Genomic DNA, 15,303 nt, shown 5'->3' on the forward strand with positions numbered 1-15,303 from the left:
AGAATGGTGATCATTAAAAAGTCAGGAAACAACAGGTGCTGGAGAGGATGTGGAGAAATAGGAACACTTTTACACTGTTGGTGGGATTGTAAACTAGTTCAACCATTATGGAAAACAGTATGGCGATTCCTCAAGGATCTAGAACTAGATGTACCATATGACCCAGCCATCCCATTACTGGGTATATACCCAAAGGATTAGAAATCATGCTGCTATAAAGACACATGCACACGTATGTTTATTGTGGCACTATTCACAACAGCAAAGACTTGGAATCAACGCAAATGTCCATCAGTGACAGACTGGATTAAGAAAATGTGGCACATATACACCCTGGAATACTATGCAGCCATCAAAAAGGATGAGTTTGTGTCCTTTGTAGGGACATGGATGCAGCTGGAAACCATCATTCTTAGCAAACTATCACAAGAACAGAAAACCAAACACTGCATGTTCTCACTCATAGGTGGGAACTGAACAATGAGATCACTTGGACTTGGGAAGGGGAACATCACACACCAGGGCCTATCATGGGGGGAGGGCGGAGTTGGGAGGGATTGCATTGGGAGTTATACCTGATGTAAATGACGAGTTGATAGGTGCTGATGAGTTGATGGGTGCAGCACACCAACATGGCACAAATATACATATGTAAGAAACCTGCACGTTATGCACATGTACCCTAGAACTTAAAGTATAATAATAATAAAAAATAAAAAAACAAAAATAAAAAAAAGAACCTAGAAATCAAAAAAAAAAAAAAAAAAAAAAGAAAATTTAAGGAGCTGCATCTGTTTCCCATTATTCATGCTTCTTTTGCTCCTAATGCTCAGTTTCCAAATGGTGGCAATAATGTCCAATTTAATGCCTTACAATTTAAATTTTTGAAAGAAATGAAAGCTGCCATTTCTAACTATGGACCTCAATCTCCTTTTATCCTTGGTCTTCTTGATGCTTTTTCATCAGAAAATTTGATGATTCCTATAGGCTGGGAGACTTTGGGAAAGGCTTTTCTTGATTGTTCTCAGTGGTTACAATTGCACAGCTGGTGGATGGACAAGGTGCATGTACAGGCTAGAAAAAATGCTACGTGTGATCCCCCAGGACCCACTGAGGAACAACTCACAGGCACAGGCCAATATGCTACTCTTAATGCTCAGGCTGGCCTAGATGAACTCACCCTTACTCAAATCAAGACTTTGTTTTTAAGGGCCTGGAATAAGGTAGAGATAGCAGGAAAATCTTCCCTTTCCTTTGTGAAGATTTTACAGGGCACAAATGAACCATATCCAGATTTCGTAGCCCATTTTCAGGATGCTGTCTTGAAAATTGTGGGTGTTGGCCCTGCTTAAAAAATTTTGTTACAAACATTGTCTTTGAAAATGCTAATGCTGACTGTCAAAAATTTTTGAGACCGTTAAAGGCCAGTAGGGCCAATTTAGATGAATATATTAAAACTTGTGCTGGTGTTGGAGGGGCTATTTATAACGCTCAGTTATTTGCTGGAGCTTTGTCTAAAGCCTTAAAAGGAAATAACAAACAAGGTGTTTGCTTTCAGTGTGGTAAACCTGGACATTTCAAGAAAGAATGTTGTAAAAAATTGAACACTTTTATCCCTCAAGGCAGAAAGCTACCTTCAGAGGTGTACAAACGTTGTAGTAAAGGTCGACATTGGACAAATGAATGTCTTTCCAAAACTGATAAAAGTGGAAATTTACTGTCTCCTCTCCCAGGAAACGGGAGCCGGGGCCCACAGGCTTGGGGCCCCAACAATTACAGTACAAGTCTACTACAATACCCAGTGAGCAATGGCCTACAACATCAAGGAATGAATTCAAGTCCTCCTTAAGGATTCCACACCTTACCCCAGTTTCTCAGCTTTATGAGGCAACTAAGCAGAGCGCCGCTGCTGACTTAGCTATTACTCAGCCTTATACCTTGTCTCCTAATAGAGGAGTATATAAATTAGCTATTAGAGTGTGTGGCCCTTTGCCAAAAGGACATGTAGGACTTTTGTTAGGTCAAAACAACAGTGCTATACAGGGGTTAATGGTGATTCCAGGAATCGTTGATCCTGATGTTACTAATAAAATTCTTATTATAGTGCAAGTCTTACAATTTATATGCCTAGAGGCAGGGGAGCATATTGCACAATTACTTTTATTGCCTTTTTTCGCCTTCCTATCTAGAGAGGTATCTCGACAGGGAGGGTTGGGTAGCACAGGAAAAACTGTTTTTTGGGAAACTTTAGTTTCTAATCAAAAGCCCTTATGTTCATTGCACATTAATGGAATAGGTTTTGAAGGGTTAATTGATACGGGGGTGGATGTGTCTATCATTTGTTTAAATTAGTGGCCTATACAATGGGAAAAAAGACAAGTTTCAGTTATACTCACTGGCTTGGGTGCTGCTTCTGTGGTTTATCAAAACGTAGAACCTTTAACCTGTGTCGGTCCTAAAGGTCAACAAGGTCAAGTTTTTTTTATATTGTTCCTATCAATATTAATCTTTGGGGACAAGATCTTTCACAACAATTTGGTGCTTTTTTAAACATTCCTCATATTTCCTCAGCTGCCAAAAATATGATGTTCAAAATGGGCTACGATCCTTTAAACTCATAGCCACTGTTCACCAGCCTCAAGTTTTATAATTAAAGTGGAAAACTACCGCTCCTGTTTAGGTGAAACAGTGGCCATTATCTAAAGAAAAACTTAGGGCTTTAAAAGAGTAAGTCAAAAAACAATTGGCCGAGGGGCATATAAAGCCAAGTACTTCTGCATGGAATTCCCCTGTCTTTGTCATGTTAAAAAAAAAAAGTGAAAAATGGCGTTTATTAACTAATCTTAAAACTATAAATGTTTACATTCAACCTAGGGGAAGTTTACAGCCTGGTCTTCCTAATCCTGCCCTTATCCCACAAAGTTAAAAATTAATGGTCATAGATCTCAAAAATTGTTTTTTCTCTATTCCATTACAACCTCAAGATTGTAAAAAGTTTGCCTTTACTATTCCTAAATATAATAATGGACAGCCCATTCAAAAATATCAGTAGAAGCTTCTTCCCCAGGGTATACTTAATAGCCCTACTTTATGTCAAAAATTCGTACATAGGACTTTAAATCCTGTAAAAAATCAGTTTCCAACTGTGCTAATTTATCATTATATGGATGATATTTTATTGACTACCCCTGATGTAACCCTCCAAAATCAAGTTTTTTAAGGTTTTACAACAACAGTTAATTCATTAAAATTTACAAATATCTCCTAAAAAGGTACAAACTCAGTTCCCCATTCAATATTTGGGGTGTCTATTGGCTAAAAAAAAATCCGCCCACAAAAGGTTCAAATTAGGAGAAATCAACTTGTGACCCTTAATAATTTTCAAAAATTGTTGGAAAATATTAATTGACTTCATCCCATCTTAAATATTCCTACTTAAAAATTACAACATTTGTTTGCTACCTTAAAAGGAAATTCAGATTTAAACAGTTCTTGACAATTATCCCCTACTACAAAAAAAAAAGTCTTTTATAAAACATAAAATTAGTAAAGCTCACTTTGATTATATTATACCCGATCTTCCACTCTCTTTATGTCTTTTTCATACTCCTCATTCACCAACAGCCATCTTACATCAGGATAATAATATTCTGGAGTGGCTATTTTTGGCTAATAAAGCCATTTAAAAAATTCACCCTTATATTGATAAATTGGCTGAATTGATTATTAAGGAGCGACATAGAGCTCGTCAATTGCTTGGAAATGACCCTGTAAAAATCATTACCCAATTATCTAATCAATACATTGAATCTTTACTAGAAACTCATGAAGGATGGCAAGTGGCTTGCGCTGAATATACTGGTTCCTTTTCTCAGCACTATCCCAGTCATGGATTATTTGCTTTTCTACAACAATATTCTTTCCTGCCCTATAATCCTATTTCTGATACTCCGGTTAAAGGTCCCACCTTTTTTACTGAGGCTTCTAGCAATAGAAAAGCTAGATACTGGGCACTGGATAATTCAAAAATTTCTCATTATCCATTTAAATCTGTACAACAGGGAGAACGTTTTGCCATTCTTATGGTACTACAAGATTGGCCTCAAACCTCTTGTAATATAGTTAGTGATTCCCAATATGCTGTATATGTGACTAAGTATATTTCTCAAACTTCTTTACCGTTACTCCCAAAAACCCCTTTACAAAAACTATTTTCCTTATTGTTCTTGACTCTTACCTCCTGTACAACCCCCCTTTTTATCACTCATATTCATTCACATTCAACTTTACCAGGACCTTTAACTTTTGGTAATAGCCAAATTAATTCTTTACTTGTTAATAATGTCCAACAAACTCAAGATAAACATCAATTACATCATACTAACAGTTTAAAATTACAATGGCGATTTTCTATAACACGCCGTCAAGCCCAAACTATTGTCAAAACCTGTCCATCTTGTGCTCCTATTATTGCACCCTTTTTAGTCCAGGTATAAATCCCCAAGGCACTCAACAAAATCATATTTGGCAAATGGATGTCACTTATGTTTCTTCTTTTGGTCGTTTAAAATATGTTCATCATACAATTGATACTTGGTCACACTTCCAATGGGCTACACCATTACCCTCTAAAAAAGCTGATTCTGTTATTACTCATTTACTTACTTACTTTGCAGTTATGGGAATTCCTACTAAATTAAAAACTGACAATGCTCCTGCTTATTGCTCTCGTAAATTGGCTGCCTTCCTCTCTTCATATCACATTCGTCATTCCACTGGTATTCCATTTAACAGTCAAGGTCAAGCAATTGTTAAAAGAGCTAATGCTACCTTAAAATTACAACTTTCAAAACAAACAGGGGGAAATGGACGAGATTCCCCAAAACATCAAATTCTGAAAGCTCTTTTTACTCTAAATTGTCTTAACTATTGGCGCCAATTACAGCAATCTGCAGCAGTGAAACATTTTCAACAACCATTAGAAAAGCCACAAGCTAACAATTTGTGGGTGTACTATCCTTCATTACAAGGCCAATATTTAAAAGGAAAAGTTTTACAGTGGGGTCAAGGTTATACTCTCATTCGTACAGGTGCCGGAGATGAGTGGTTTCCATCCCGACGGTTAAAGCAGTGCTATGGTGAAGAGGAGCCGGCCGGACCACTTCCTGGTGGCATTTCAAAAATTAAATCTGAGTACTCAGAAAACCTTCACCTATGAAACTCGTCAAGCAGAACCCCCGACATGGGGTCAACTGAAAAAACTTACTCAAGAAGCTGAAGGGGTTGTTCAACAAGCTGGACAGCCCAAAACCTCACTGACCTTATTTCTGGCTATGCTAGCTGTAGTGAATTGCCAGGTAACAGGTGGAGAATTCACATATTGGACTTATATTCCCTTTCCTCCCTTATATCAAGGTGTAGCCTAGGGAGACAAAGAAGTCTTAGTATTTACTAATGATACTACTTGGATGCCATCACCTTTTTAAAATCAGGATCCTGAGTTAGACACAGGTGCAGTAAACAGTTCATATCAATTTGGGGTGGAAGGGTTACCTATGTGTCTTGGGAACAGTCCACATTGTTTACATCCTTCTCATAAGGCTTGGGCTGTGCGCTAAAATCATAGTCACATTGCTGCATTTACTATGATTATTGTTACTCAGAGTTTTAAATATAATCATACTGCTCTACTTAATAAAACCTTGCCTACTACATTATCCTTATGTCCTATTCCTGACGTGTCCGGAGGTGTTTCCCAATTAAAGTGGACTAGATGTAAAAGAAGTAGACCACGATTATTGTTAGAGGTAAAAGGTAGACATTATAGATACCTTGTCACTGACTAGAGGGTGCATGGAAATTTTCAGACTAAGTTTAGCCACTTTAGCCTACGATGGCATAAAAATAATCACAACATTTATGCTGATGGTAACGAAACTATTATTTGGCATGATGGTGGCTTGTCACCCCCTATGCCACATTTGGCCAACACCTCACAAATACAAAGTCATATATGGAAGTTACTAGCTGCTGGCAAACCAATGTCTACTTTTACGGGAAACATGTCCTTAGATATCACTAATCCTTCTAATCCTTTCCATATATCTTTACATCAAAACAGATCTAGATATGTCATTGCTTGTGTTAAAAAACCTTAAGTGTTGTTAGCGGGAATCTTTAAATGGGATAATAATACAGGAGTAGTTAACTGTATTGGCAATTGTACATTTTTAAGCTGTATAAATACTACTTGGTGGCATAATAATTGGAATGAGACTCACTCCGATATATATATTTTAAGAGCTAGAAAAGAAACCTGGTTACCTATGAACTTGACATGCGTCTGGAGTAAATCTGCTGGGGTTACTCAAATTTACTAAGTAATGCAAGATCTTGTCCACCGCAGCCGGAGAGCGGTTGGGATCGTCATAACAGCAGTAGTGGGACTTGTGGCCATTGCTTCCACTGCCGCTGTTGCTGGACTGGCGTTGCATCAGAGTATCCAGAATGCAGAGTTTGTGCAACAATGGCATGAACAATCTCACTTGTTGTGGCAACAACAACGAGACATAGATGCTCATTTGACTGAACGAGTAGATAATTTAGAACAAGTGGTTTCTTGGATAGGGGATCAGCTGATAGTGTTAAATACTCGAGCCTTGTTAAAATGTGACTGGAATACTACTCAATTTTGTATTACCCCTGTTCCTTTTAACAGCACTGTACATAATTGGACAGAGATAAAAAGGCTTTTAATTGGTCATAACAATCTTTCCCTGGAAATATAAGAACTAACACACAATATTTCTGAAACATTTCATAATCAGTTACCATTGTTGACTGGTGCAGATTTAATGACTGGTATTGTGCAAAGCTTGAAATCTTTAAACCCTATGTGTCCTGTAAAAACCTTGCTGACTTCTGTTTCTAGTAATGTATTGATTGTTGTTTTTGCCTTTGTCATTTTCACAGTCTACTGGAAATGGTGTCAAAGGGCAAACAGCAAATCCCAACGAGCCCAACATGTGATGATGGTTTTGAAAAAAATTCAAACCTGTAAATAAGAAGGGGGAGATGTAGAGGACTGTGTGCTCGCAAACAAGAAGTTCCCAATAAGCCCTGCTCTGGGAACTGGTCAATGTTTTACTGATCTTGCGAGTCAAGGAAAGGTCAGAGAAGCAACACATGTCCCGTGACTTGGCAACATTCCACAAACGGCTGGATAAAATAAAGCAGTGTGTGCTGTTTGGCACGGCCGCCATGTATGTCTTGTCCTGTGTTGTCTTGTGTGTTCATTCTTTTGTTTAGAAAACACGTGGACCCCAACACCTGAGGCTTGGCTGAAGTTGCTTATCAGCTTCAGGAGATTTGGGGCTGAGATGATGGGGTTTTCTGAATATACAATCACACCATCTACAAACAGAGACAATTTGACTTCCTCTCTTCCTATTTGAATATGCCTTATTTCTTTCTTTTGACTGACTGTCCTGGCCAGAACTTCCAATACTATGTTGAATAGGAATGGTGATAAGGGAGGAGACCACTACTACTCCTGCTGCCCTCCTCCCCCCACCTTGCCTAGTTCAAAGACAGGAGAAAAGAGAGAAGAAACAAAAGTAAGATAAATAGCCAGACAATCTTGGCACCACCACCCAGTCCTAGGAGTTAAACAAAGTAATAAGAATAACATCAACCCCTGGCCTAAACTACTTGTGTTATCTGTAAATTCCAGAGACTGTATGAAAAAAGCATTGTAAAACTTTCTGTTCTGTTAGCTGATGCGTGTAGCCCCCCAGTCACGTTTCCCATGCTTGCTCGATTTATCACGACCCTTTCACGTGGACCCCTTAAAGTTGTAAGCCTTTAAAAAGCCCAACTATTTCTTTCTCGGGGAGCTCGGTTCTTAAGACGTGAGTGTGCCGACGCTCCCGGCTGAATAAAAAACCTCTTCCTTCTTTAATCTAGTGTCTGAGGAGTTTTGTCCATGGCTCGTCCTGCTACATTTCTTGGTCCTGCTACATTTCTTGGTTCCCTAACTGGAAAGTGAGGTGATTAACGGAGGGTCGAGGCAGCCCCTTAGGCAGCTTATGCCTGCCCTGTAGAGCATCCCTTCGGGGGACTCTGTCCAGCTTGAGTGATGTGGATCCTGAGAGCGCTTCCAGGTAGGCATTTGGCCTGGTGGAATGCCTCATCAAAGCAGTGCACAGCAGGCCCCCGTGGAGGATCAACACAGTGGCTGAATACGGGGAAGGAACTGGCACTTTAAGTCCAGACATCTGAAACTTGGTAAGACTAGTCTTTGGAACTTGCCCACTCCATTTGAGTGGAAGCGTGGCCTGATCACCCACGGCGTGCCTGTACCAGCACTTTGGTTTTTGTTTTTGACTTGAATTGATTGCTTGATACTTTGGTTTTAGTTTTTGACTTGACTTGAATTGTTTGATACTTTGGTTTTGGTTTTGACCTGGCTCTGATTTCTGGATAGTCTGATTTTGGTTTTGATTCTGGTTTGGTATAAACTGAAAAGATGTGTGTGTGCCCTTTTTACCCGTTCTTTGTTTTATGGTGTGTGTGTGGTGTGAGCGTGGTGTTTTGTCTTGAGGAGACATGGGTTAGACACAAAGTAAGCCCACTCTGCTAGGAACTATGTTGAAAAATTTTAAGAAAGGATTTAATGGAGACTATGAGGTTACTCTGACACCAGAAAAACGTAGAACTTTGTGTGAAAGAGATTGGCCAACATTAGAAGTGGGTTGGCCATCAGAAGAAAGCCTGGACAGGTTCCTTGTTTCTAAGGTATGGCACAAGGTAACTGGTAAGTCAGGACACTCAGACCAGTTCCCATACATAGACACTTGGTTACAGCTGGTGCTAGACCCCCCACAGTGGCTAAGAGGGCAGGCAGCAGCAGTGTTAGTAGCAAAGGGACAGATAGCCAAGGAAGGATCCTGCTCCACTCGCCAAGGAAAATCAACTCCTGAAGTTGTTTGACCCAACATCAGAAGATCCATTACAGGAGATGGCACCAGTGATCCCAGTCGTCCCCTCCCTTTACCAGGGAGAGAGGCTCCCCACTCTTGAGCCCACAGTGCTTGTGCCTCTGCAAGACAAACATATCCCTAGGCCACCCAGAGTAGACAAGAGAAGAGGTGAAGCATCAGGACAAACCCCTCCTTTGGCAGCTCATTTACGACCCAAAACTGGGGTACAAAAGCCCCTAAGAGTAACCAGTGTGCTTACTGTAAAGAAATGGGACATTGGAAGAACAAATGCCCTCAGCTAAAAGGAAAACAAGGAAAGACATTGATTTTCTTGTAGATACCGGTGCTGAACATTCTGTAGTAACTACCCCATTGCCCCCTTATCCAAAAAGATTATTCACATAATTGGAGCCACGGAGGTTTCAGCAAAGCAAGCTTTCTGCTTGCCTCAGATTTGTACTGTAGGAGGACATAGAGTGATTCACCAGTTTTCGTACATGCCTGACTGTCCCTTGCCCTTGTTGGGAAGGGACTTGCTTAGCAAGCTGAGAGCCACTATCTCTTTTACAGAGCACCGCTCTTTGCTGCTAAACTTACCTTCAATGGGAGTCATTATGACCCTTATGGTACCCTGAGAGGAGGAATGGAGACTTTTCTTAACTGAGCCGGGCCAAGAGATAAGACCAGCTCTGGCTAAGTGGTGGCCAAAAGCGTGCGTGGAAGACAACCCTCCAGGGTTGGCAGTCAACCAATTCCCCATACTTATAGAAGTTAAGCCTGGGGCCCAGCCGGTTAGGCAAAAACAATACCCGGTCCCCAGAGAAGCTCTTGAAGGTATCCAGGTCTATCTCAAGCTCCTAAGAACCCTTGGAATTAGTTTCTTGTCAGTCTCCATGGAATACTCCCCTCCTGCCGGTTCCCAAGCCAGGGACCAAGGACTACAGGCTGGTATAGGATTTGCACTTGGTTAATCAAGCTACAGTGACTTTACATCCAACAGTACCTAACCTGTACACATTGTTGGAGTTGCTGCCAGCTGAGGACACCTGGTTCACCTGCTTGGACCTGAAAGACACTTTCTTTAGCGTCAGATTTGACCCTGAGAGCCAGAAGCTGTTTGCCTTTCAGTGGGAAGATCTGGAGTCAGGTGTCACTACTCAGTAAACTTGGACCCGGCTTCCCCAAGGGTTCAAGAACTCCCCCACCATCTTTGGGGAGGCATTGGCTCGAGACCTCCAGAAGTTTCCCACCAGAGACCTAGGCTGCGTGTTGCTCCAGTACATTGATGACCTTCTGCTGGGACACCTCACGGCAATCGGGTGTGCCAAGGGAACGGATGCCCTACTTTGGCACCTGGAGGACTGTGGGTATAAAGTGTCCAAGAAAAAAGTTCAGATCTGCTGACAGCAGGTATGTTACCTGGGATTTACTATCCGACAGGGGGAGGGCAGCCTGGGATCAGAAAGAAAGCAGGTCATTGGCAATCTACCGGAGCCTAAGAGCAGAAGGCAGGGGAGAAAATTCTTAGGAGCTGTGGGATTTTGCAGACCGTGGATCCCAAACTTTGCAATATTAGCCAAGCCTTTGTATGAGGTCACAAAGTGGGGGACTGGGAACCTTTTAAATGGGGATCCCAACAACAGCAAGCCTTTCATGAGTTAAAGGAAAAACTTGTGTCAGCCCCAGCCTTGGGGCTACCCTATCTGACAAAGCCTTTTACATTGTATGTGTCAGAGAGAGAAAAGATGGCAGTTGGAGTTTTAACCTAAACTGTGGGTCCCTGGAAGAGCCCGGTGGCCTACCTGTCTAAACAACTAGACGGGGTTTCTAAAGGATGGCCCCCATGTTTGAGGGCCTTGGCAGCAACTGCCCTGCTAGTACAAGAAGCAGATAAGCTGACTCTTGGGCAAAACTTGAACATAAAGGCCCCCCATGCTGTGGTGACTTTAACGAATACTAAAGGACATCATTGGTTAACTAATGCTAGACTCACCAAGTACCAAAGCTTGCTCTGTGAAAATCCCTGTATAACCACTGAAGTTTATAGCACCCTGAACTCACCACCTTGCTCCCAGTATCAGAGAGCCCTGTCAAGCATGACTGTGTAGAAATGTTGGACTCAGTTTACTCTAGCAGGCCTGACCTCTGGGACCAGCCTTGGGCATCAGTAGACTGGAAAAGAGCAAAAAGGAAAAGAAAGAGTAAGAGTAAGTGTAAAAAAAGAGAAATTAGCCATGTGAGAAGACGTGGACATGGATGTAAATGAGAAGGAAGTCAAGTTAGGCAAGGATTCAAGAGCCGGACAAGGCTAGAGAGATATTAATGTGCGAGATGTAAAAAAAAAAAAAAAAGGACACTAGAAGGATAAATGTTCAAAAAGGCAACAAAGGAAATGGCCAACGACTGCCGCACCTTGAAGGAACCAGATACTGCTCTGATCAGACTGACAGGAGCTGAAGAATGTAAAGACTAGGGCAGACTAGGCACCTTCTCATTAGGCTCCCAGGAGCCCATGGTCACATTAGAAGTTAAAAGCAGCAAGATTCTGCCGTATCTGGATTCCAATTTCTCACTGAAGGCTAAGCCACTAGATAGAGTTACAAAGCGGGGGTGGGCAGAAAACCCCTCCTCTAAGAAACTTAAACAAGAAAAAGAGCCATACCTTGTGAAAACTTGCTTATAGACTTTACAGAACTGCCCTATGCTGGAAACTATTGTACATGCTAGCGCTTGTTTGCTCATTTAAAATAAAATCAGGTTTTTGCCTATGGTCCTTCTCTGAGTCAGATGCACCCCCACCAAACAAAGTAGGTATTTGCCCTATAAGATTTTGTTCTGTCTGCCATCCCCAAATCATAAGTTAAATTAAAGGTGACCTCCAGAAACTAAAGAAATTAACCTTAAGAAAGCAAATGCAGGCTTTAAAAATAGCCATACAAAGTGTTCATAATTAAATAAATGAAAATACCTATAAGCCTGACACCCCTTTAAATCTAGTGACTGTGTAAAATCTAATTTTTGTAAGACCCATATAGGATGGGCTTTATACTATAAACTTGTCTACTCCCACTGCTGTTAAAGTTACAGGTGTTGTGTGTCTTGGATCCACCACAGTCAGCTAACACCGGCAGCTCAGGAGAAGTGAACCAGCCAGCAGGACACAGATCATGCAACCAGACTGATTCTGAGAAGAGACTAAGCTGCTGCTGAGGATGACAGCCCTGTTCTGGTCACTCCGGAGGCTGACCAGTCTACGCATGGCTGAAGCTTAAGGAGACAACAAGCCCTGCTCTAGTCACACACTGGCAGCTGACTAGTCTATGCACAGCCGAAGCTTGAGGACTCATCAAGCGAGTAAATATACTTAAAAATCTTAAGACTAATAGTTTTCCTGTAATACAGTTTTCCTATTGTTCTGTTGCTGTATTCACCTTTTTCCCAGGTAAGGACCTCTTTTGTCCTTGCTGTACATTGTTTTGTTGTTACTACCCCCGATAACCATGCTAGAAGAAACACCTATATAAGGTGTCCCCACTCTACACATACTACTTAGGAAACCCAGACCTGTCCAGCCCAGCAACAATTCCGGGTCTTACAGTCATTCTTTAAACATATAAACCAGAAGTTACCAGAACCTCTTTCTTTAGTGAAAACAGAAAAAGCCTATTTGCTCAGTTGGCTGAAAACATTACTGGCAGCCTAGATATTTCTTCATGTTATGTTTATTAAAAGGCTAACATAAGAGATCAATGGCCTTGAGAAGCAAAAGAGTTAATGCCTCAAGATAACTTTAACTCTTTCCCCAAACAGATGCCTCAAGTTCAAGTATCTGGCTCTGAAAAACTTCTGTTATTAAAAAATACTGTGTTACTCACTAAGAAAAAGCTTTTCAGACCCAGTGACAAAACCAACCTGCTTAGGACATGACAAAGTTGATACGTGTGCCTGTACAAGTTTAACACAGGTTTGATCCTAGGTCTTCATTTAGAAAATAGTTTCCAGCTATAAAAATTTAAAACCCCCATTATAAGTATATTGCTGGTAATAGAAAGTTGCTTGCTGCTCCCCTGTGTATTACACTTGTTCCTTCAAATGATAAAAGGTTTTGTAGCTACCACAGTTCATCAGAAAACTTCAGCACAAGTATATTACATAAAACACTATATTTCTGTCTTGCAAAGAGACTCAGAAAGTAAAAATAAAAGTGAGAACTCCCACTAATTAGTGAAAATTCTCAAAGGGAGGGAAAAGGGAAGAGACCTCTACTACTCCTGCTGCCCTCTTCCCCCCACCTTGCCTAGTTCAAAGACAGGAGAAAAGAGAGAAGAAACAAAAGTAAGATAAATAGCCAGACAACCTTGGCACCACCACCCAGTCCTAGGAGTTAAACAAAGTAATAAGAATAACATCAACCCCTGGCCTAAACTACTTGTGTTATCTGTAAATTCCAGACACTGTATGAAAAAAAACATTGTAAAACTTTCTGTTCTGTTAGCTGATGCATGTAGCCCTCCAGTCACATTTCCCACGCTTGCTCGAATTATCACGACCCTTTCACATGGACCCCTTAAAGTGGTAAGCCTTTAAAAAGACCAAATATTTCTTTCTTGGGGAGCTTGGCTCTTAAGACGCGAGTCTGCCGATGCTCCCAGCTGAATAAAAAACCTCTTTCTTCTTTAATCCGGTGTCTTAGGAGTTTTGTCTGCAGCTCGCCCTGCTACAGTGACAGAGGGCATCCTTGTCTTGTGCCGGTTTTCGAAGGAAATGCTTCCAGTGTTTGCCCATTCAATATGATATTGGCTGTGGGTCTGTCATAAATAGCTATTATTATGTTGAGATAGGTTCCATCAATACATAATTCATTGAGAGTTTTTACCCATGAAGAAGTGTTGAATTTTATGGAAGGCCTTTTCTGCGTCTATTGAGATAATAATGTGGTTTTTGTCATTGGTTCTGTTTATGTGATGGATTACATTATTGATTTGCATAAGTTGAACCAGCCTTGCTTCCCAGGGATTAAGCCCACTTGATCTTGATGGATAAGCTTTTTGATGTGCTGCTGGATTTGGTTTGCCAGTATTTTATTGAGGATTTTTACATCGATGTTCATCAGGGATATGGGCCTGAAATTTTTCTTTTTTGTTGTGTCTTTGCCAGGTTTTGGTTTCAGGATGATGCTGGCCTCATAAAATGAGTTAAGGATGATTCCCTCTTTTTTTATTGTTTGAAATATTTTCAGAAGGAATGGTACCAGCTCCTCTTTGTACTTTTGGTAGAATTCGGCTGTGAATCCGTCTGGTCCTGGACTTCTTTTGGTTGGTAGGCTATTAATTACTGCCTCAATTTTAGAACTTGTTCTTGGCCTATTCAGAGATTCGACTTCTTCCTGGTTTGGACTTGGGAGGGTGTATGTGTCCAGAAATTTATCCATTTCTTCTAGATTTTCTAGCTAATTTGTGTAGAGGTATTTATAGTATTCCCTAATGGTAGTTTTTATTTCTGTGGGATCAATGATGATATCCCCTTTATCATTTTTTTATTGCATCTATTAGATTTTTCTCTCTTTTCTCCTTTATTAGTCTGGCCAGCAGTCTATTTATTTTGTTGATCTTTTCAAAAAACCAGCTCCTGGATTCATTGATTTTTTTTTTGATGGATTTTTTATGTCTCTATCTCCTTCAGTTCTGCTCTGATCTTAGTTAATTCTTGTCTTCTGCTAGCTATTGAATTTTCTCTTGCTTCTCTCGTTCTTTTAATTGTGATGTTAGGATGTCGATTTTAGATCTTTCCGGCTTTCTCTTGCGGGCATTTAATGCTGTAAATTTCCCTCTACACACTACTTTAGGTGTGTCATATTTTAAATTTTAAGCCCTCAACCTTTGTTTTTCATCAGGGTAGTCTTTACTGTTTTATGTTTATGTAAACTGTAAAATTGACTACACAGTTTTTACACAGTTTTTGCCAAAATATTTTATTGAGAATATACAAACCTGTAAGTCAATTGGGAGGGAAGTTACATTGTAGTAATACATAGCCACAAAACAAAACCCCAAAAAACATCCAAACTAGACTAAAACATTTTAATAAAAACAAAAAGAACAAGCTGGCAACAAATATGTGTAATTTATATTACAGAGATGCTCACATCTCCAGTCTAAAGAGAGCTTTTAGAAGTTGATTTAAAATACGGCAAAACACATTATCCCACACTTCACAGAAAATATAAATTTAAACAGCTGTTAACACATGAACATATTATCAAGCTCAGATATAATCAAAATTAAATATTTGACAACAAATTCTACAGTTTGAAATGGAAAAG

The 15,303-nt window shown here is 40.3% G+C and overlaps 1 long non-coding RNA gene across 1 annotated transcript; it reads left to right on the plus strand.

The window, feature by feature from the left end:
• Positions 1 to 5,280: 5,280 nt before the first annotated feature.
• LOC141407790 (uncharacterized) lies at positions 5,281 to 7,960 on the plus strand. The gene is made up of 2 exons (XR_012418414.1): positions 5,281 to 5,357; positions 6,973 to 7,960. It is a non-coding gene; the product is annotated as an uncharacterized lncRNA (long non-coding RNA).
• The last annotated feature ends 7,343 nt before the right edge of the window (positions 7,961 to 15,303 follow it).

This window comes from Macaca fascicularis, chromosome 10, assembly GCF_037993035.2.
Source record: "Macaca fascicularis isolate 582-1 chromosome 10, T2T-MFA8v1.1".
NCBI classification, from domain to species: Eukaryota; Metazoa; Chordata; class Mammalia; order Primates; family Cercopithecidae; genus Macaca; species Macaca fascicularis.